The sequence below is a fragment of the Mizuhopecten yessoensis genome, unplaced genomic scaffold (genome assembly GCF_002113885.1).
Source record: "Mizuhopecten yessoensis strain PY_sf001 unplaced genomic scaffold, ASM211388v2 scaffold5155, whole genome shotgun sequence".
NCBI classification, from domain to species: Eukaryota; Metazoa; Mollusca; class Bivalvia; order Pectinida; family Pectinidae; genus Mizuhopecten; species Mizuhopecten yessoensis.
Window position 1 is genome coordinate 612,411 of NW_018405907.1, and position 25,339 is coordinate 637,749.

Consider the following 25,339-nt stretch of genomic DNA (forward strand, 5'->3'; position numbering starts at 1 on the left):
TGGAGACAGTGAAATTGGGAAAGAGAGTATACATAAATTTATATGCATGGTCTTGATAAAAATTTGACCAAATACATTGAGTTGTACAATGTAATACCAAAATTCACAAACGTTTTTCTTTTCTTATACGCATGTAGTTTGTCATTGCATATATGCACTTTATGAAAACATTTGAAAAGGAATAGTCGTCTCGTGAATATTTCTTTTTACAGAAAGGTTTGTCGCATGGTTGAGGGAAGATGTTTAACCCCGTACCATCTATACCGGTCACATTCCGGTAATAAATTCAACATAATTTATATATATATACTTTATGTTTATGCCTATAATCATTGTTGACATTTAATTGTAAATGTATGACGGGAGAAGGCTGTGATAAATTGTAAAAACTTGTGCCCCATCCCTTGTTCAATTTTATTGGCAACAAATATGTTTAAAGCAAAATAAATTTAAATTTTTAATATTGGCAAGTGTGCAATTAACTTCTGATGATGAATAATTACTGTTCAATAAGTTTGAATAAGCAGTGCAGTAAGAAGTTGCAGTTGCCTAACGGCTCCTCTTTATGGGCCCCTTTGGAAACCGTTTCATCTCGCTCAGACCGCTTGTGTTTACTGCCTAGTCAGGTGAAGGTATCAGCGCTATTTTTAGCAGGGCTTTCCCGAACAATTCAAGTGGTCAAACTTGACATTTGGAACGGACTATGAATATGAGGATAGCGAGGTAACATAAGTGGAAGTGCATACAATACATATATTCATTACAAAAATATGTCTTTTCACGTGATGTCCTTTTAGCGACTAGCTAATACACAAAACATTTACCGGACATGATAACTTATTCGAATTTTTATGGACTTGCCCGCCTTGACCTCTTAACTTTAAATTACATGAAAAAAAGTCCGCGCCGGAAACTAATTCCGAATGTTTGAGCTCCTTAAATACTCATATGTATGAACGGGAAACAGGCGTAATTGGTTATACGTCTGAACGTACACACACATACCCACAACGCGGTCCGTTAGGACGAGAAACTGGGTTCAAAACAGTTTGAAATACTTGCATACCGTAGATAACGCGAAAATACTCATTAACCATATGACCGTCTACAGGGGTCGCAGATATGATTCCGTCGCTACTGGACAAACGCATGGGTTTTCTGTTGTGTTCCCGTTATTGAAAGCAGTGCGGTTGGTGAACAAAGGCTATCATTTAGTAACAGACTTTTTCTTTCTTCAATCGGTCTGGCAAAAAGACTATTTCAGGTTGGAACGATCTTTACTGGCACTTAACGTGCGAATAGCAGAGAAGAACCAAACTCACTAAGAAAAAACAAGTTTCAACACCGGCCAATTTGTCTACATAAGCCGAAGAATCATCTTATTATGTGCATATAAAAAACGTCCAAGCAGGAAATCGTTCGTCTTGTATCCAATTGCATGGAAGCAATTGGTGGAAGAAAAAAACGGACATTATCGAGTTTTACAACAAAAACATGGGCGGTGTGAACTTGAACGACACACTAACTCTAAGGTATTAACGACAACCTTATGTTAATACACTTCATCCTTATCAGTTTATACAATATTGAATACGCAATAGAGGACGATTTGCTATTAAGACAGTGTTGAATTGTACCGATTTAAATTTTCATACATAGAAATGAGTGTCAGTAAATATTTGTTGCAGCATTGATTTGTTTGTCTTGTTTAATTATTATTGTTAAGAGTTTATAATGTATTGTATGTAATCTATAATCAGTAAATAATAGAAAAATACCGTGTTCAACGTCATAACTGATGTTATTCCCAAAATAATCCTGTCAAGACCTATTTCTGTCGTTTTTGTGTCTCTCGATAGATTTTGGTTTAATTTTGTTTAACGTCTAAGGTAATTTATGGTCGTGCCTCCGTATGCGTAGTGTATGCGTGCTTACGTGTGTGTACGCAGGAGACAGGGTATGTTGGTGTGCTTGCCTCCTTGTGATAGCGCGGTCCTGATGCCGACTTTATAGTGCTATCTCACTGAAATACCATGCCGAATGCACCCAGCACGGCATTACGCCCCGTCACATTATACTGATAACGGGTGAACCAGTTGTTGTCATTCCCCTAAATGCTGAACGTTAAGCAGGGAATAACAACTACCATTTTTAAGGACTTCCGTATGTCCAGGCCTGGGGGACAGAACCCATTGCCATTCTTATCTGGGCGAACGCTCAACATCATGGCCAAAAAGGAAGGTGTTTCCTATGGGTGCAGCATATTTATTTTGGTCGCTTTTGTGTCCCCAAATAGAGGAGACCAAATCAAATCCCCAATTCTGCAGCAGGTTCCCATATCAGTCGCCTCCTACGACAGTTGTAGTGAGTAACAGCTGGTGTATTTTTTCCAGATCCCGCAGCTGCAGGGTTGCACTTGGTAGAGGGCTTAATAGCAAATCCAACAAGAGTACCGCGGTGCGGAACAATATATGCCCGTCGAATGCAATACGGTGGTATGTATATACTTTATTTATATTGAAATAAGATCGGCATCATTCTAAGAGTGGTTTGCTGACATGCTATAAAAAGTGTAGGCGAAAATCTCCGGACAAAAAATAAAATTCTTTTAACCGAAACACAACTTCATATCATGATTATAATGTATACCAAGTTGCATAGAGATCCGTTCGCGAAATGTAGGAGAAGATTGTCGGACAAAAATCAAATACTGAAATAAACAAAGGGCAATTACATTTGCAAAAATTGTTGAATCAAAATTCTTTTCAATGAAACACAAGAACATAACATGAATATTTATCTTACTAAGTTTCAAAGAAATCCGTCAAAAATTGTAAGAGATCACCGGACAAAAAAAATAAATACTGAAATGAAGAAAGAGCAATAGTTTTTGGAAAAATTGTCGAATCAAAATTCTTTTAAGGGAGACACCGAATCAAAATTCTTTTAAAAGACAACTTCATATCAGGATTATAATGTATACCAAGTTTAAAAGAGATCGCTCGAAAAATGAAGGAGAAGATTGCCGGACAAACAAAAGTTTACGCCGGACGGACGGACGGGCAACCATATACCATAATACTTCCGTCAAATTTGACGGGCGTATAAAAAGGGCTTAAATGAAAATCCAAATGGTGCAGTTGGTTGACACATTAGTCGCCTCTTACGATGCAAAGGAAAATAACGCTTTTAGGTATAATTTGACAATTTTCAGCAGGATTCGTTTGGTTTAATTTTGTTTAACATACTGTTAACAGCTTAGGTCATTTAAGGACGTGCCTCCATGTGTGTATGCAGGAGACAAGGTATGTTGATGTCCTTGCCTCCTTGTATTAGCGCAAATCTGATGCCGATTTTATGGTGCCATCTTACTGAAATGTCACGCCGAAGGCACCCAGCAAAGCATTTCCCCACGGTCACATTCTACTGATAACGATTAAGCAGTTATTGCCATTCCCCTTAATGCTGAATGATAAGCGGGAATAACAACTACCATTTTTAAGGTTTTTATTATGTCCCACCAGATGTTCAGAATTTAGGGGAATGGCAACAACTGGTTCACCCGGTCCCGTTGTCAGTATAATGTGACCGGGCGGAATGCTGTGCTGGGTGCCTTTGGCATGGTATTTCAGTGAGGTAGCACTATAAATTCGGAATCAGAGATGCGCTTTCACAATGAGACAATAAGTTCTGGCCTGGGGACATTGCCTTCCTAACTAGGGCGAACGCTTAACATTAGGGCCAAAAGTGAGGTGTTGCCAAGCAAGGCACTGGGAAATAAATGGTAGTTAGAAGTAGAAAAGAAAGATAAGGATCCCAAATATTGCAATGGGTGCAGCAGATTTATTTTGGTCGCTTTTGTGTACCCAAACTGAGAACACCTAAGCAATCCCCAATTTTGCAGGGGGTTACCTCATTAGTTGCCTCTAACGATACATGCGGCGGGTAACAGCATTGCACGGGTTAAAAAAAACACTGTAACAAGATTACTGCCTGTCCGCATCTTGGAATACAGATCAGTCGAAACATTTGATATGCATAACTAACCACCTGCCGATCATCTTGGTTTTCCAATCATCCCAAAAATTCGGAATGCAGAACTAAGAACCATGATAAACCTCCATGTGCAAATTGAGAAAGACCCCTCCTGTACATTCTGAGAAATAATGCTAACAAACTTTCATTCTCAAATTCAAGAAGGCTGGGTGTTGGCCATTTTGGTTTTCAGTCCCAACATTCGTTATTGGTAACTGAGAGCCATAGGAATCCTTTATGTGAAATTTGAGAAAAATCCCTGCAGTACTTTCCTAGGAACAGAACTAACATTTTTGAACTCTGAAACTCAGGATGGCTTGCTGTCGGCTATCTTGGTTTTGTGACAAGTTCCAAAAAATAATACGCATAACAAGGAACCATCGGGAACCTTCATGAGAATTTAAGAAAGATTCCTCCAGTATCTTTTGAAAAATAGCGCCAACAAATCTGAACTCTCAAATTCAAGAAGGCTTGCTGTCGGCCATCTTGAATTTGTGATAAGTTCCAAAAAACGATATGCAAACATAAGTACCATTGGAAACTTTCCATTACTTTCTGAGTAATAAGATTGTTTTAAGGACGAACGGACCACAGACGCAGGGTGATTTGTATAGTCCACTCTCTGATGATGGTGGGCGAAAAATCCAATAAAGTTAAACATTTAACGTGCCATAAGTAAGACAATTTGTTATAAATTGCTGAGCGTAAATTAATTTCGAGAATATCTAAAGTTCTGCGCAAGCGTTGTGCCTTTTGAGGTCTCTTTTACACATGAAGAAAATTATTCCGCTCCTCTACCATGCCGCACATTAAATGAACACTAGCAATAATCTTTTTCTTGTCCTCACAATAGTAGTTCCATTATGAAATTAAGTCGGGTCATTACGTGGCGATAAGCTGTGTTCTTTCTTTAGCGTATATATGCATTTTGCATTATTCTGTGTGAAAGCACCTTTTTGCAGATTTTCTTTGTTTTGCGCTGCCCACCATATTCACTTAAAAACCCAACCTCCATGTCAACGGCACCCTTATTACGGTTGTACTCAGTTACCATTCTAGGACGCCCATATGCAAGGTCATGCACTGGCAGGAGAGCAGATAAGTTTTGTCATTTTCATCACGAAATGCAACACACACAGGAAGTTGCCCTATCTTATGTACTCAGCGGCCCCTGGCTGCGGATCCGCATTTCGTACAGTCGGGGACATCGGTCTGTATATCCGTAGCGTAACTTCAGTAAATACAATATAACCATTCTCAATGTTGCAGTATCATAAAAGAAAACATCAAGTTGTTTTTGTTAGACCTTATGTGTAAAAGAAATAGTAAAAAATGAGTGTCAATTCGGAAATGAAGCTCTCATTTGTTGTCTGCATGCCTATTGATAACTCAACACTACCGTTATTAAAAAAAATCGTAAATAAGCTCCGAAAAAAATAAAAAAATAAAAAAAACGCTTGTGTTACATGTAAAGCGCTGGTTCAAAGTTTATAATAAGCTTAAGTAATTATACATAACTTTCAAAAGTCTAAATTAAATGTGTTATAAAGATCACTATAAATGGATGTACGTATTGACCCCTACCCGTCACATAGGTATGGTGCTGCCACAGCATGCTTCGAAGATGCATCGAGCTAAATGAACTTTCGGCAATCACGGCTAAGCAAGGACGCCTCACGGAGTAGGATGTTTACAACGTATAGCTCCCCCGAGGAGTTTGGTCAACTTTTTGGCCTCTGTATATGGACCTTGGCAAAACTTACCCTAAAGCTGACTCACAGGGTATCCATAACTTAATTACGTACTTCGCGGCCTTGTAGCGAATATACTGTCGCATCAAACTATGACCCTTTGTGTCAACACAGTTTCCTCCTCGGTATGATAAAGCGCGGAAATTGTTTGTTGCGTGCGTTCAGTAGTGAAATCTGGCGGCTGGATGCTTAATTCAGGGTATATTAGTGTTTTTCCTTCCTTGTGATAGTGCGAAACTGATGCCGACTTTATAGTGCTATCTCACTGAAATACCATGCCGATGCTGCATGCATAGCATTCCACCCGGTCATATTATGCGATATGTCTTGTTGCCCATATCCCACCAGTAAGCGCAAAATCCGCCCGGCATGCGTTTTATCAACACTTCATGCGCCATATCGGTTCAACTTCCGGCTCAACAATTTTCAGAAAAAGCATTAAGACAGTGGGTGAAACAAACTAATAGTGTACACAATGCGTATTAGTCTTTATTTTGTTATTATTCTATTTATGAAAAATCGGCCCCTCGTACTCCGTGACACCTGTGAAGGCCCCATTGCCCCCTCCCCTGGCACTTAAAACCAAACAAAATAAAACGTAATGTACTGACAATGTCGGTTGGCCGAACAACAATGAAAAATCAAAACTTCTAAAGCAAACCTCGTCCAGTCGTCGATGAAGGGCGATTGGTCGTACTCTCGGCAAAGTTGGTCATCGTCGTTTCGGCGAGTGAAGTCGATGTTTGATATGAAATGTCTCTTTCTGTGATTGAGACAGTTGAAGACGTAGTACTGATTGTCGAAGATGGAAAAGTAGTTGATTCGTCTTGATTCACTACAATAATGTAAAATCAAGACATTGACATAAAAAAATAAAAAATGGCGTTCATTCTTGTATATTTTCACAATAAAAAGTTCCATCGACGTTTACTTTATCTAACAGTGTATGGTAAATACATCTGACACAAACAGTTAAATTTGTTATGTCTAATTATTTTTTCCATTTTTTTCCAATCTTTTTTCTAAGATGATTCTGGAAAAAAATACTTTTCAAAATGTTATTATTTTGTTTTTTCAATTATTTAGAAAAATCTTTTTTCGAAATATGTAAGAATAAGTAAGAGTTTCGTTTTAATATTATCTGAATATTACTTTTAATCCCTGTGTATCTTGTATTCAGTTTGAATATTATTTTGATTATTTATAAGTATATGATTTAAAAAATCACCTTTTTTTAATTTTACACTATCTTGTACAAAATGTAACTATTGCTATCCAAACAAAGAGTTTTCAACTTTTACCCTACGCCTAATACATTCGAAAATAGTTTTGTTAAACTTTTTTGTCATACATGATTGATTTTATACTATAACAACAACATGTTGTTTAAGTACACACTGTAACGAAAATACAGTGCTATTAAGTAAAATATAAAAGCCTTTTAAACTGTTACATATTCCAACCACATTGAAAGACAAAAATATTTAAAAGGTTATACAATATTAAAAACCTCTACATGTATCTTAAGAGGCGGCAAATGTGGTAAACCCCTCATTTTGCAAAATTAGAGTTTATTTTTATACTGCCCTCTATTTGGGGACACCATAGCGACCAAAATAAATATAATATATCATTTACAATATTAATGTCTACGTCTACCAGCATAAGTTAAAATGGATTGATTTGGTTTAATTTTGTTTAACGTCCTATTAACAGCTAATGTCATTTTTTAATTTTACCGGGCGGAATGCTGAGTTGGGTGCCTTATGCATGGTTTTTACTATACTATCGGCATCAGATCCGCGCTATAACAAGGGAGGGAGGCAAATACACCAACATACCCTGTCTCCGGTACACATACACAACACACATCCCGAGGTATAGCACATATATTTTGGTCGCTTTTATGTCCACAGAGGGTACAGCAGAAAATCCCCGATTTTGCAAGGAGTTTCCACAGTAGTTGCCTTTTTGATACATTTTACATGCAGTTGGTTTGTTTGTTTGTTTGATTTTGTTTAACGTCCTATTAACAGCTAAGGTCATTTAAGGACGGCCTCCCCTGTGTGCAAGATGCATGCGTGTAGTGTTAGTGTGTGTATTTTGGGAGGCTGCGATATGTTCGTGTTTGTCTCCTTGTGATAGCGCGGAACTGATGCCGACTTTATAGTGCTACCTCACTGAAACATCCTGCCGAAGACACTCAGCAGGACGCCCCACCCGGTCACATTATACTGACAACGGGCGAACCAGTCGTCCAACTCCTAATTTGCTGAGCGTTAAGCAGGAGTATAAACTACCATTTTTAAAGACTTTGGTATGTCTCGGCCAGGGGACAGAACCCAAAGCCTTCCTCACAGGGGCGAACGCTCAACAAATGGCCAAAAGTGAGGCATTGTCAAGGGAGACATTAGGAAGAAGAAAGTTATTTAGAAAGGAGAGAAGAGATAAGGTCCCAAATTTAGTCGCCTCTTACGATCATGCAATTGGGGGCAGCAGGTACAATTCTTACGCCCTACCGGCAGGGTCAACATGCAGTTGGTAACAGCAGGTGTATTCTTTTTCTCGATACCCGACCTGCAGGGGTGATGACAAACAAAAAAAAAAACAAAAAAAAAATGCTACGTACAGACGCATTGGATACGGGGTTTTTCCCAGAGCCCATTCGAGCAGAATACTACGTCGGGTTCGCGTCCAGATTCTAGACTTGCCCCATCTTCACAATTGTATTCTCGGAAAGATCCCTCTGTCGTACCTGTTCCTGTTACTACGGTATATGGCTTGCGAGGTGGGTCTTTGCATTCTACTATTTAAATTAAAATCAATTCTTCGTTAACATACACGGACAAAAAATATGTTATCATTACAATTTTCAGATGGTTCTTCACGGAAAATCATCATAAAACACAAACGTCAATTTGAAAAGTAAAAGTAACTATGGTAAGTTATATTTTTTAAACAGTTATTGACTGTTTGGAAAAGATATTTGAGATCTTATATAATTATAAAAAGTACTTTGTTGGCCGAAGGTCAATGCAATCCAATACAAGAGGTCTATTGGACCTGTATCGCTCACCTGGTTTTATATATAAGTCATTACAACTAAATGCATTAGTCCATCTTTATATGAAATTTCCTCAAAACCAGACAAGTTCTGGGGTTCCATTGAGTTGCCATGTTAACAGATTTTGAAGTAAGTAATTTGTCATATTACAGGGTGTAATTAGACAATACGTACTTTAATTTTCATTCAACTATAAGCTTTTATAAACCTAGAAACCAATTTTTAACAATTTATGAAAACTACATCATTCAATTGAGAAAATGTTTGTTCTTCCTCAATAATGTTTTTGATCAAATTTTGTACAACCAACTCAGGCAATTAGGGGGTGTTAGCGTTTTCAATAAAATATTAGATAATTTTCCTCTTTGGGGCATGGCCTTCCTATCCCCACGGGTCGAACCAGCCTCGTTTATTTAGGAAATGATTGCCCTCCCCCAAGGAAGTTTCAGAGCAAAATTGGTTGAAATCTTCTCTGGCGTTTAGGAGGAGATGCATTTTAAAGCAAATTTAGCTAGGTTCCCCTTCAGGGCCCGCCCCCCTGGCTTCAGTGGTCGAACTAACCCCATTTATTTAAGAAATGATTGCAATCTCTTCTTACTGATGCTTCAGACTGAATTTAATTGAAATCTTCTCTGGTGTTTCGGAGGAGATGCGTTTTCAAGCAAATGTAGCTAAGTTCCCCCGCTTCCTAGTGATGGCGCCGATCTAACTATTATAGTGCTATCTCACTGGAATATCATGCCGTAGGCACCTAGTACATCATTCCAACCAATAATAACTAATATTGTCCAACTAATAAAACTCTTTTTAGAAATACTTACAATATGATCCCTCTATTACCAAGTAGTCAGCAACATCGTACGGCAAATCTGTAATTGTAAAAAGAATAGATGTAAGTAATAAATACTGTTGTATATTCACTTTTATTTATTTGATTGCCTCACTTTGACATGTGACTTGCATATTTTCCTATTTAAATTGTATACGTCCGTCGAAAGTATCATGTTATCACGTCAGTGAGCGGGCGGGAGGGCGCACATGGTTGGTACCCGCTCGATATCTCGAGTAATTTTCAATGAATTAAATTTAAATTAAATTACAAGCTCGGACAAGTTTAATTACGAAGTTTTATCTCCTGGATTCAATTGCTAAAACGGTGTTCGCTAGATATCTCGAGTGATTTTCAATAGCTTAATTTTACAATTCTGACATAGGCAGGTTCATCACAATACAAACTGACAAGTTAGACCATCACAATTATCCCAGTTATTTCCGAAGTTCTGTATAACCCTCGATATGATTGCTGACACACTGTCAACTCGATATCTCGAGAATTTTTTACCGTATTTACTCAAACTTCAGGAAAGTCAATTACAATTAAAACTCGGAGGATTTCAATAATTTAAGGTTAATCTTACCGTCATTTACCATAGGAAGGTAAAACATATCATGAAAGCTTGGACACAGTTGTATGCCCCTTTATTCATTTTTCTTAACGGTGTATACGCGATATCTCAAGTAATTATCAACACATTTACTTAAACCTTCAAAGGAATATCTATTATCTAAAATGCAAGAAAGGCTTAAATAATCATCGGAGTGTAATCTACAGAGTTACGCCCTTTTATTAAATTGCGTAAACGGTGTCCACTCATTATCTCGTAGATTGTTTAATGGACAGACTAAAAACATTATAGAAAGCTTGATTACCTAAAAAGCTCTTATGAGTTCGATAATCACCAGTATCGGACAACACTATGAATACTTGGATGAGTTCGATAATCGCATTATCTTGCTGTAAATTACAGAGTTAATATGTCCTTTATTAACTAATGCGAAAACGGTGTCCGCTTGATTTCCCGATTAAGTTTCAACGGATTAACTTCAAAATTTATGGCAAGGTTAGTTTAAACATTATTTTTTTTTTGCAATTTTTGCACATTAAACAAACTTCAAAACAAAGAATAAATAGGATTGGAAAACAAGCTTTCCTAATTCCTCCCCTCTATTGGACATTACGGTACAGTATACATGGACATTTGCACATATTAATGATGACAGATGGACAAAACGGTAAAGAGATATGAAGATGTAATGATTTTAAAGAATGCATATAGCACATCGGCTGTAGGCTATTTACTTGTACATTTGTTGAAAAGAGGTAAAAAAGATAAAGAAATAGCAAAACTAAGCTTAACTTAAAACTTTGTGTAACCTCAGTGGTGTAAAAACAAATGCCTATTATTAAAGCAAACAATATTTAATCGAAGCATTTGCTGTTGATGATAAAGTCGTGTACGGTAAGAAATATTTCATAGTTTTCCCTTTCATTTAATTCATGATCTCCCCACAAAAGAACATGTACATTTTGAATTGCAAGGTTAATTTTCAGATAGGTCAGATAAGTTTTATGACCTTCATTATGCGACCATAATTAATGGCTCCTTTATCAATTGACTAAATGCCATCTGCTCGATATCTTGAGTATTTTTTGATAGGATTTATTTCTAATTTCGTAGAATGTTAATTACCATGAAAGCTCGGATGAGCTCGGATGAGCTCGGATGAGCTCGATTACCATAAGCCGACCATAATTCGTAAAGTATGGTCCTCATTCTATTGCAGAAACTTTCATGTCTATGTTCTATTGACAATTTTGATTTTTTTTTTAAATTCTGAAACAATGAATACCTTAGAGTTTAAAGTTTTTATTATATATATATATAAAACTTCCTACCTATGCACAATGTCATGTTCCTGCTGGTATATTATTGAAATTCCAACGCTATGACATTTCACTGATGTATCATATTAAATCGACTTTTGTGTTACCGTCACCAATGATTCATCATCATAGAAGCTTAATTGTTAGGGTCAATCCGAAATATAATTCCTTATTAACCTGGCCATTTTATGTCCTTGTAGAATATATTTTATAATTCACTTATACGTTTTAGCATAACACGATCAGATTCGCTTTTGTCCGTTCTTGTGCAAGTTTATCTTCAAACTGATCGGAAAAACAAAATGACTGCCAGACATCCATCAAGAAGTGTATGACGGATCCTTCTAAAGTTTCATACGGATGTTAACATTATTCCGAAGTTGTGTATGTCAAATTTTCGGACTGAGAAAGAGATGGCAGCAAGACAGCCGTCATATAAATATTTTTTGCTATTTGCTTGAATTTTGACAATTCAAGTTTGCTGTTGTTATTTTTAGAAATACTCGGCACAATGCTGTACTTGGTTCCTTAGGTATGGTATTTTAGTGAGATAGCATTATAAACTCGGCATCATATCTGCGTTATCACAAGGAGGCAAATGCAAACGTCCTAAAATTACCTTAGTCGTTGATAGGACGAGTAAACCTGTCCATACTTATATGTATAATTGGTGACTAGGACTAAGTATTACTTTTAACGTCTTCTGACCATACTAAAACATGTATTCAATTAACAAGCTGTAGCATCAATTTTTTTAAGGTAAACTGATACTGTTTTCATTGGTAACTAGCCTTATCATTATTATTTTTTATTCTGAACGTATAATGACCATACTTACATGAATACGTAATGTTTATGTTCATAGAATAAATCCCCATGTGGTCGACGGCAACTATCTTTATATAGGAGCATTTCAGATCATGCTGTTCCTTGAAGATAAATCCTGAGTTCTGAAAGAAAATAGGGGGTAATTAATAAAGATAGTATGGATTCAAATTTACGATTAGACAATTCAACATAATATCGTATGTCGTATACCTCAACGACCCTGTTAACATTTTCGTCATTGCTGGTTAAGAGGAAGAATATACAAAATGTATCCGAGATTTCCTCAGATAGTGAGTGGGCTGTTCAATTCGCCCTTGTCCGCGGTCTGTCCGTCGATCCTTCATCAACGTTTTCTTAGCGCTTTTTCTCCGAATGCATTAAAGGATGTTTGTTATGCATATTGAATTTTAATTCCGATAGGAGAACCAAGATGGCAAACAGGGGACCCTCTTTGATAAGTAAGTTATCTCGATATAATTAATCGAAGGAACTGTCTCAAATTGCATATTAAGGTTTCATTTGGTGTATAGTTACGTAGAATTATTGAATGGCCCAACAACGGTAAAAGTCATACTGGGCCTGACAACAATAATAACGGCTTTATATGTTTGAAACTGCACAAATATGTACGCAGCGAAATGGTCAAATATTATAACAAGCGCCATTACCCTTAATGCTGAATAACTACCATTTTAAGGACTTTGGTATGTCCCGGCCTGGTGACAGAACCCATTGCCTTACGCTCAACACTAAAGTCAAAGGTTAGGTATTACCAAGGCGCTTTAAATAAAAAGTAGTTAGAAGTAGAGAGAAATATAAAGATCGCACCCATTGCAATTGGTGCCGCAGATTAATGTTGGTCGCTTAAGTGTCTCTAAGTCGAAGGCACAAAAGCAAATCCCCGATACATGCAGTGGGTAACAGCAGGTGTTTTCTTTCTCGATATCCGACCTGCAGGGGTGTAATTCTTGGGTCATTACTTTGAAACAGGTGACATCCCCACCCTATAACCATATATAACCATAAATGTACCTCTGCATTATCCTATAAAAACATATAATGTGAAACCCTTCAGGAAAGTAATAATTTGTTTGGCAAAGGAGACATATCTCCTTTATGTAATCGTTAACAAATTATGGCGTTTTGTCTTATTTATTATATCTGGTTGTCCAGGCCGGGACATACCAAAGTCCTTAAAATGGTAGTTATTCACTGCTTAACGTTCAGCATTAAGGGTAATGGAAACAGCTGATGCACCTGTTGTCCGTATAATGTGACCGGGCGGAGTACTGTGCTCGATGCCGTCGGCATGGTATTTCAGTGAGATAGCAGTATTAAGGCGGCATAATATCCGCGCTGTCACAAGGATGCAAGTACACCAACATTACTTGTCTCCGGCACACATATTTACATGCATGTATACATAACACACATGGTGGCACGTCCTTTAATTACCTTAGATGTTTATAGGAATTTAAACAAACAATAGGCCCATGCCTAAACGGTCACCTGGCAAGAATGCCTTTTTAAACGTGTGTAATATATTTTAATTTAAAAAGTCAACTCTTTATTCTCCTTAGGCAAATGATGCAGATGCGATTCACGGTTACGAGAGATATGTAACCGAACAGACTTAAAATAATATATATCAATGGAATTGTTAACATAACATACATGCTACAAAACAAAACAAATACGAGTTACCACACATAATAATCTACCTGTAACACTAATAGATTTATGCAAACATCTGTTTAAATATTGATATTTAGGATCTAGTTCTTACCTGGACATGCTCCGTTAGAAGTTCACCTTTGATAGGTTTAAGTATGGCTATATAACTGAAAGCGTTCTGGTTATTCTGGTTAACATTCACTTCCAAGGACTTCACGATCACGCCTTCTTCCATATCAAATCGTAGATACAAGGCATCACCGTTAGTACTGTGATTTGTTCGAGTTATTTTTTGGTTTTGCAGGCTTATTCTCTCTGACGTAGCACCAATCATATTTTGTGATTCGACACCATGGAGACTTGACACATACGTATGGTTTCCGAGATTGAAGCGGATGTCTGAAATAAAAAAAAATCTATCAATAACACATGGTATGATGCAAATAATTATCAAGAGTTTGATGCTGCTGTGTTGATCTATAATATTAACGTTACATCTCTTTTCGACAGCAGTGCAATTGTAGTCGTTAGTCCCGTTTATTTACTAAAATTTGATATTTTTATACCGGTGTTATTCTGGACCAAAACTGTCATAGCCTAATTTTCTCGATTAAAGTATATCTTAGATAATACATCTGTTTGAACCACTGTTCTAGGGTTTTCTTCCTATTAGAAAATCTCTTTAAAGGGATTTTACAGATATATATTTTATGAAATTATAGACATCATGATGATTCCATTTGACCCATTGGAACACCAGGCCAGGATCATGAAAAATCCTAGACTTAGGTTTTTGCTAAGCTATTCATTCATGATGTCATGTTCAATAACATTATCTGTGTTTGGTCAAGTCAAATCATATGGGGAACTTAGACTTTCGATCATTTCATGATATATTGTCAAGTTTACTTTCCCATTACCCTGATGCTTCTTTTGGTTGATATTTCCTTATGTCGTCTTTTAATCAGTGAATTATCTTTCTTAAATTTGAAGTTTTGTCCAATGTGTTAACAATATTTGTTTATGTTGTTTTAATGTCCATCGTTTTGCTATACGAATGGTAATTTCTTCACTTGCTATGGTTTTGCTGAAAATATAAAGATCAAAATATGTGATGATTTTTTTTTATTTACCGTCTTAACATGTCGATAAAATTATTTGCTGTTTTTTACCTGATGCAGTACCGATGTTCCGGAGTTTTGATGCAAGCAGAAGACCTTTCTGATCAAAAAGAGCCTCATCCCACAGTAAGACCATGCTACAATTCGTCGTTTTCCTGGTTTCATCATATGTGGTATATCTATACCTGAACAGTGCACCTCCCCTGCAATTGGTTTTAATGCAAACTTTCAGGTATATTTTCTTTTATAGACATGTTGAACTGCCTATTGAATGAATACTATGACCATAATAACAAACTAGGAAGTAAGCTATCAAGTAAGATAACACAGAAGAATGCAGTATAACAAGTGCCATCTTGACCGGAAAAAATTGAACCAAATACACTTTGCATCACCAGCCTCTAGCACTTTGTTTGTTTGTTTGTTTGATTTTGTTTAACGTCCTATTAACAGCTAATGTCATTTAAGGACGGCCTCCCCTGTGTGCAAGATGCATGCGTGTAGTGTATGTGTGTGTATTTTGGGAGGCTGCGATATGTTCGTGTTTGTCTTCTTGTAATAGCGCGGAACTGATGCCGACTTTATAGTGCTACCTCACTGAAACACACTGCCGAAGACGCCCAGCAGGATGCCCCACCCGGTCACATTATACTGACAACGGGCGAACCAGTCGTCCCACTCCTAATTTGCTGAGCGTTAAGCAGGAGTAGAAACTGCCATTTTTAAAGACTTTGGTATGTCTCGGCCAGGGGACAGAACCCAAAGCCTTCCTCACAGGGGCGAACGCTCAACAAATGGCCAAAAGTGAGGCATTGTCAAGGGAGACATTAGGAAAAAGAAAGTTATTTAGAAAGGAGAGAAGAGATAAGGTTCCAAATTTAGTCGCCTCTTACGATCATGCAATTGGGGGCAGCAGGTACAATTCTTACGCCCTACCTGCAGGGCAGAGCCTCTAGCACACACGCATACGCTACACAAATAAAGGCTAGTATTTATATGTCTTTAGCTGTAAATAAGATGTTAAAGCTAATGAACTACAACTGGATTATATGGTCTGATCAAATAGTCTGTCACTTAAAGTCAGGTCCAGAGAAATCAGTTTTTAGGGGCAATATCATCATGTCGGATAGAACAGACAATTTAGACAGCAGGTTTTGACTATATTTATTGTCACACTATGAAATAATAGCCGCATTTCTATTGACTAGGTCGGTTGGTTGGTTGTACATGGTTTAATGTCCTATCATCATTTCAGGTCATTTAAGGACGTGTCACCATTTGTGTTGTGTATGAGTGCTGGAGGCAGGACATGTTGGTGTAGTTGCCTCCTTGTGATATCGCGAATCTGATGCCGCCTTTGTAGTGATATATAACTGAGGAATGTACTGGAGTTGGTTGGTTTACTTTCAAAGGATACGCTTGGGCTAGCTGTCAATGTTTATTGTAAATGACCACTAAGAATTAAGCTATTGTGAAATATGAGTTTATTCACAGCACGGTTAAAAACAACAAAACACATACTCAGCTGGTGATTCGACCTGCTGGTTGTTCCTGTTTGTGTTCGACAGGTAGTAAGTGTCCATCCAAGTGTTAAAATCACTGCTTTCTACACTTGTGGTGTTGATGATGATTTCTTCCAGGATTTGAAATATACCGTCCGTGTAGTTCCCTGCCTTTACGATAACCTGAATAAAGACAGTTTTGATGTACCATATAACATGCAACTGGGGAGTCAATTTGTTAAGCGGGTTACCTTGTTGTAAACTCGTGTAGATATACAAGTCTAAGCAATTTTGTTTGTTATAGTGTCATAAATCACAATTACATTGGACAGGTATATAGTTACATAGCATGGATTAATCATATGCATATATATATATATCATAATTTTGTTAAGAACAGGTATACAATGTAATATATCAATCATTTGAAACAAATTAACACTGGTTCAAATCCAGAGAGCAGGTGACCTAACAAGCTCTCTAGATTTTGTACTCACATTTTATATGCTCTAATTCAAAAGGGCTTCTTTTACATTTACTGCAATTAACATGATGTCTTAAAAATATATAAGAACAATATTGATAAATAAAATGAATAAATACATAAATATAATATAATCTTGCTAGTTCTACTTTATATTGAAATGTAGGTTTGTAAGGGTTGGGGAGCCAGCTTCCCAGCGAGGTCTGATAAATTTTCACTATTCAGTAGTTAATTATAATTCAAACGAAAAGAAAAAAAATAAGAAAACGGAAGATGAGATGGAAGATTATTTTCAATGAGACAATAAGACATTTTCTGATTGTCCCTCTGGTATCATATTTAACAAATGCATATCATAGAAATGTTACTATATGTGATATTCAGCCAAAAATGGCTTACAAGCCACTGTTGAAAATTATAATTAATCACGTAGACTAATAATATACACGTCTTCTGTACATATTATACAAGTAGTTTGCAAGTGGAATTTGTAATTTCACCGAAGGCATTATAAATATAAATTTGTCTATGATTTTTGACTTGCAAAATAATTTCTGATGTTATTTGATGCATTAAATAAAGATAATCTGATGTCAATATATACATTACACTCAATTAAAAAGTGTTATTCATCCTCTATACAATTATTTACATTTGTTTATATATTGTATAAGTGTTCCTCTAGTGGAATCACATGTTTTGCGTTTCTGTCAATTTCAACTGTGAGAGGTAGGGAACCACATCGTAAGTTAAAAACTATTTTTCGTTTGCTTTTTTTGTCTAACGAGCTTGACAAACCGGCTCAAAGTTTTATATAAGGTGCTGATCACTTCATATGACATTTCACCGGCATGTGAATATTTTACATAATGATAGCGGCAGATTTACCGAGTTCTGGGACAGCAAAATGCTAATCTAAATTTTCATCAAACCTGTCCTGGTCACTTACATTTGCTGTTTAAGGTGACAGATATATCACCATATGGATAATTATAATCAGTATGCATTTTATCTGCTGCCCCCAATTGCATGATCGTAAGAGGCGACTAAATTTGGGACCTTATCTCTTCTCTCCTTTCTAAATAACTTTCTTCTTCCTAATGTCTCCCTTGACAATGCCTCACTTTTGGCCATTTGTTGAGCGTTCGCCCTTGTGAGGAAGGCTTTGGGTTCTGTCCCCTGGCCGAGACATACCAAAGTCTTTAAAAATGGTAGTTTCTACTCCTGCTTAACGCTCAGCAAATTAGGAGTGGGACGACTGGTTCGCCCGTTGTCAGTATAATGTGACCGGGTGGGGCGTCCTGCTGGGTGTCTTCGGCAGTATGCCTCAGTGAGGTAGCACTATAAAGTCGGCATCAGTTCCGCGCTATCACAAGGAGACGAACACGAACATATCGCAGCCTCCCAAAATACACACACATACATTACACCCATGCATCTTGCACACAGGGGAGGCCGTCCTTAAATGACCTTAGCTGTTAATAGGACGTTAAACAAAATCAAACAAACAAACAAACAAATAATCAGTATCAGTTCATCAAACCAGAGTCCTGGCCACTTACATTTGCTGTTTAAGGTGACAGATATATCACCATATGGATAATTATAATCAGTATGCACTATGTTAGTTTGGCTTGATTAGTTTCGATCTTACACCATCTATCTAGCTTCCGTTGTATAGTGGGTTTTTACGGGGGCAATGACTGCAATATCAACAGCATGGAGAAGTAGGGAGATAATACATGATTCAATATTTATACCACGTTTCAAATCATTGATATATTTTGCTTAATCGTTTATGTACATATTTGTTGTCGATGCATTAGAACCTTAATTAATACCTTGCTTCATATCCATGGAGCGTTAAAACACGGTTTATTCTTATATTACATTGATAGTTAAATTATAATGTTTTGTTAAAATTTAAAGAAACATGCATTTATACAAAAACATTCTGGCTTAGCTAAAGAATATCTATGTTCCCATCAAAGGTTAAACCGCAAATATGTACGTCAGTAAAGAGGTGTTTCTGATCAAGGGGCTTGCGCATTCAAAGGACCTTACAGTTACCCTGAAAAAGAGCAAATACATCAGACCGGTCGGAAGTGCAAAGGAGGGATTTTTCTTCGTGAATAATGTAAAAAAAGAAAAACTAGTGCGACAGTTTGAAAACTATCTTTACTTTTTTCTCTATTGTTGGTCTTCATTTCGGTTATATTTTAATCTTGCTTGTAACAAGCATTTTCATTGGCTGACAAATGTATGTGATCAGCTCATAACTTAAAAAAAAAATTGCGTCGCCGTTTGTAACGTCGCTTTTGATTAGCTGATACGGCAGCGCAATAATTTCTAAGAGAAAAGAGTCGATCAATAAAAGTGGATTTCCACAGTGATTGTGTCAAGTAGATTAAATTATAAGGATTAACTTGAATATTTTTTTCATGTTACGGAGCTATAACACAAAAAACCGGAGTGTACTCTCATCATAAACAGCTTCGCGGTTTATTTAGAGTACACTCCGTTTTTTGTGTTATATCTCCATAACATGAAAATTATATTCAAGTTAATCCTTAAATATCGCAGAAGTGAGAAGGCAATAAGTTCTGTCACCAGACCAGTATTAAGGGCAAGTGCAACGACTGTTTTACCCGTTGTCATTATAACCAAACAATACTTAGTAGCGTGTTAGATGCCTGCCACTTGATATTTCAGCAAGATAGCATGTTAAGTTGGCACCAGGTTGCGCTATGGCAAGGAGGCAACAAGTCGCTATAGTCTGGTTTGCAAAAATGGGTTAAGCATTCTTTGAACAGCTAAGGTCATTTAAGGACGTACTATCGTGTGAGTAATGTGTGCATGCCGGTGTGCATGTTTGCTTTAAATGTGTATTTGCCTCCTTGCGATTGGGCGGATATTACCCCGACTTTGAGAGTGCTTAGTGTTATACATACTGCCTTTTGATATAGATTATGTGCCATTAATATAAGATTTTTTTTAACTTGTATGTAGAAAAATATATATAGCAATTTCAATAATGTGAACGTCTTTCATTTAGTGTTGGTTGGTCCTGAATAACTTAAATTGTCGACGGGCAATATAAATAATAACAAACTTTATAAACATAAGCTGAAAGTAGGATTCTTAACTATTGATGGTAATGTCTTTTTATGTTACCTACCCTTTCAGGTCTGACAGAGTCCCACTCATCTATCCGGCTGGAAACAAAAGGTGCGGAGCCTAATACAGAACCAATCAAGTCTGCAGTTGTGGTGTTTTGGGATATTTCGGTTTTCGTATCACTCCTCCAGAGATCAATCGGTGACCTTTGCGTTGCTGACACTTTCACAATCATAAGCGGCTCCAAAATTGCTGTAGAATGAATAAATGGTATCTTATGTAATGATAGGAGAACACAGTACGTTTATAACTTTCAAAATGTATAGTGGACAATAGTGAAAGTTCAAGGAACAGTGAATAATTTACATAGAGATGTAATATTAACCCATCTTATTCTCCAAAATCATGTACAGGAGGCTTTGTGAAAATAAATTCTGTCCAAGCAAAATCTGGCTGAAGGGGATTATTCATTCTCTCTTTAGTTTTTGGAAAGACACTTTCCATTACTTTGGATCTATTACCTTTATCATAAAAGTTGATATGACCATACTAGCATATTCATATCCGGAATATGTGAAGTTTGACCCGTCATGTTATCGGACTGCAATTGCAGTCATAAAAAATAAAATACACACACAGAGTTATTAACCAATGAATTAGCTATAATTTTATTCACATTATGAAAACTATCGGAAGTTGATAGATCTAAGTAGGAAATTACCACGACAGTCTTTTCAGCAGGTGTCAAAAATGTTAAAAACGTATTTTTTCTTCAGGTACACATATGTTTAACTAGTTAATTTTTTTCCAACTCACCTTTTAAAACATCTATTTTAATTATTAAGTGAAAATAATACTAACCTGTTCGAGCACACACTAAACAGGAAGCAAATGAACCCCAGAACAGACATACTCTCAGCGTCCTCATAATTGCTGTTATGGTCTGCAGTGGAAGCAGCGATTCAGCCTTCTCAGACAACAACGACTGACTGACAACTGTTTATGTGATTCAATCCCTGTAAACAAAATTGACAACTTGTAGGGTGATCAGCCGTCCGTGTAGACAAAGGTCACTGACTTTAATTTTCCCATGGGTAAAGGCTTGTTTGAAACCAAGAAACAGCTTATCGGGACTCTACTGCAAATCCCACTGAACATTTCTAACTTGTTTTCTTCTTTATTGCGCCTGTATCCGATACTTTTTATGTATGGCACCAATTCCATTGTTTTTATAGACTGTTAAAACTTTTTAGAAAAAAATGAAGTTATTCTCTGCTTAACGTGCAGCAATGTGAGTAATGCCAACAACTTGGTTACCTGATTTCAATATGTGACCTGATTAAATACTGTGCTGTGTGCCTTCGGCATGGTATTTCAGTGAAGTTGAACTCTAATTTAATTTAATTTTTACATGCTTAACGGCCCATCAACACATGATAAGTCATTAGGGTCAACACAAACAAATGCAAAATAAAAACATGTAACAAATTTGAAGGTAAAACAAACATCAACTTGAATATTGAAAACGGCTATGGTGACTCATATTTTATTAAAAAGACCAACAACTTTCATATAGCCTAAAATTGTAAAGACAGTTATTTTTATCGGAAAAAGATTTAAGACACGTTTTATAGAAATTATCTCGAGTTGGCAGAAGGTCGAAACAATTATGTGTTTTACTGTAAACAACTGGTTTACTTGTTTCCCAAAATGTGACTGGATGAAATACTGTGCTTTGTGCCTTCGGCATGGTATTTCAGTGGTGGAACACTTTAATGTTGGCCTCAGATCCGCGCTATCGCAAGGAGGCAAATAAGATAATGCGTCCAAACACACATACACACAAGTACGCATACGTTACAAACACGCGCCTTTAAAGACATTAAAAAACTTAAGTAAAACCAAATATATGTTTAGTGCTTTGAGACTTGTTCACTCGACATACAGATTCTAGTTTTGTGTCAATAAGTCTATTGTAGTCAAACATTTCCCACGAGGTCAATTTCATAGCAAACGGTAGTCATTCTGTATATATATATATTCGAACTTTATCGCATGTTTTTCATTTTACCTGAAATATTAATTTACACACATTTCTTTCGATCGATTATTTGCACAAAGACGGTTCCAGACATATTTCTAAATCCCTGTGCACAGGAGCAATTTGAAAAACACGACAAAGGCTCTTGTCGATTTAAGCTATTCATCCTAATGTAGAATACTAATTGTTGATAAAAGGACACAAATACTAAACATACTAAACAGAGCGTTGCAAGTGTTTAAATAGATATTCGACGTTAGAGTTACTTATTTATTGCGACTTTTGAAGATAAATATTTTCTAGTACTGTGGGGATTACCTACCGCTTCATAGGAAATGGTAGATAATCAGATATGTAGGTTTCAAAATATATATGTCTTTTTAATGTGAAATATTTATTTCAAAGCTATCTCTCCATCAATTGGCCTCGGTGTCACATGTTTTAACATGGTTCTGTAAATATCTTTAAAACCATGTGCGCTGGAGTGTTTTATGTTTTATCAATGTATTCCCAAGGCTAATGTCAACATAGTTTTAAAGGAAACTCCATGTATAATTTTAAATGGTGGTATACAGAAAAAAACATTATAGCTGAGAGACGGCCTGTTTACAGTGACAACCAACTTGTATACACGAAATAGTCTATAGCTACATGAAATACCTTTCCGTTGCGACGATCAAACCTGTTTGTTTTAGAGACTACTTGACCATAGTTACAACCACTTCTTCCTTAGAGACCTCAGGACAATAGTGACAACCAAATACACTGCATGCAGTTCATGTAAATAACTAAAATCAAATCAACCTTAGATCTACTTTTATATACATTTACCACATATCTATTAATAGTAAGTTTTTGCCTTAAATCATAAATCCCGGTGTAGGTTCTGAGAAAGAATATGTACTGCATTTAGTATAACAAGGCTAATGTAGCTACCTGGAGAATCGTTGGCTAAAAGTGAGGTATTGCCAAAAAAGTCACTAGAAAAAGAAGGCTGTTAGGAAGTTTTCGATTAGTCTAGGAAAACTACAAGAGGTCCAGAGGGCCTGTATTGCTAACCTGGATATCTAAGCAATCATGGAAAAATATACTCCAAATGAGATTCAAGGAAATATGCCAATCCTTGTTGATATCTGTATTACATGCAGATTGTTCATGCCCACCAATTCAATGTATGGTTATGGGGTGGGGATCGCAACTGTTTACAAGCTATGACTCAAAAACTAGGTCCATAGGGTTTTGGCCAGACCCCAGGATCAATTCTAATATCATGACTGCATTCGTCTCTTTTCGCCCAGTATTTGTATTTATAGTTTTAGGGTGGGTATCTCAACCATTTTGAAGTTATGACCCAAGGTTTAAGTCTCCAAGGGTGGGGCCAGACCTTAGAGCCATCCCGGAAGCATATGTGCATTCATCTCTTTATACTCAGCAATTGTATATATGGTTTAACGCTGGGGATCTCGACCATTTCCATGTAATAAACTTTTTTTGGCTCCACCCTTTAGCCCGAGGGGGCTAGCCCTACCATTTGTACAATTTTGAATCGCCGCCTCCCATGAATGCTGAATGCTTCCTACCAAATATGATCGATATCTATGGCCCAGCTCTACAGAAGAAGTCGTTTTTAGATATATAGCCAAATTGCCCCCTTTTGGCCCCGTCCCTCAGCCCCCTTGTACAGTTTTGGAATCCCCACCACCTAGGGATGCTTCCAGTAATATATGGTTGATATCCATCTCTTAGTTCCAGAGAACAAGTCCATTATAACAAGACTTCTGGGGGTTCAGCCCCACCAATTGTACAATTTAAATCACCACAACATAGGGATGCTTCCAGTCAAATATGGTTGATATCCATCTCTTAGTTCCAGAGAAGAAATCGCTTAAAGCAATAAAGCCTAATTTCCCCCTTTTGGCCCCGCCCCTCAGCCCTCTGGGGGGTCAGCCCCACCATTTGTACTATTTTGAATCCCCACCACTTAGGGATGTTTCCAGTCGAATTTAGTCAAATTACAATGAGCTGTTAAGAAGCCTTGAGGTTTCAGGGTCCCCGCGTTACTCGACTCGTTATATGATAAACAGCATGTGAAAAAATTGATGATAGAAAAAAAATCGTCTCGGTATGTTACTTCACTGATACGACATGTAATGTCTATGTTGATATTAATAGTGGTTCCGGTGATTATAGAACATCGGTCCTGTACTAATAGTATGACTGGTTTGGTATTATTTGACAGCCCATTTAGCCCTTTTGGGTCAAACAACACTAACAAGATGTCCACTTCTATCAACATTATATTTCTTAACGCCTTGCTTTTATCATCAATGTTGAACTTTCGCCAAGGTGAGGAAAGCGATGGGTTCTGTCACAAGACAAAACCTTAAAAATGGTTGTTGTTATTCCCTGCTTAACGTTCAGCAATTAGGGTAATGATAACAACTGGTTAATCCGTTGTCAATATAATGTGATCGGGCGGGTATTGGGTGCCTTTGGCATGGTATTTCAGTGAGATAGCACTATAAAGTCTGCCCGGACTTTGGCATGTCCAAGCCTAGGGGCAGAACCCATTGCCTTCCTAACCTTGGCAAATAGAGTCACCAAGCACATCCCCTACTCTGCAGGGTGTTCACCACATTACAATTGGACATAAATTAGTCGCCTCCTACGATACATGCAATAGGCAACAGCAGGTCCCCGATCCCCCATCTGGGTCCCTGCAGAAAGGGCGTAAGAATTGTACCTGCTGCCCCCATTGCATGATCGTAAGAGGCGACTACATTTGGTATCTTATCTTTTCTCTTCTTTCTAAACAACTTTCTTCTCCCTAATGTCTCCCTCGACAATGTCTCACTTTTGGCGTTAGGTTCTGTCCCCTGGCCTAGACATACCAGATACTGTAACAAGAGGCCCAGAGGGCCTTATCGCTCACCTGAATATGTTTCAAATAATTAGTATTAAGTAAAGATATAGCACTCCATCGTAGGTGCTGTAAGT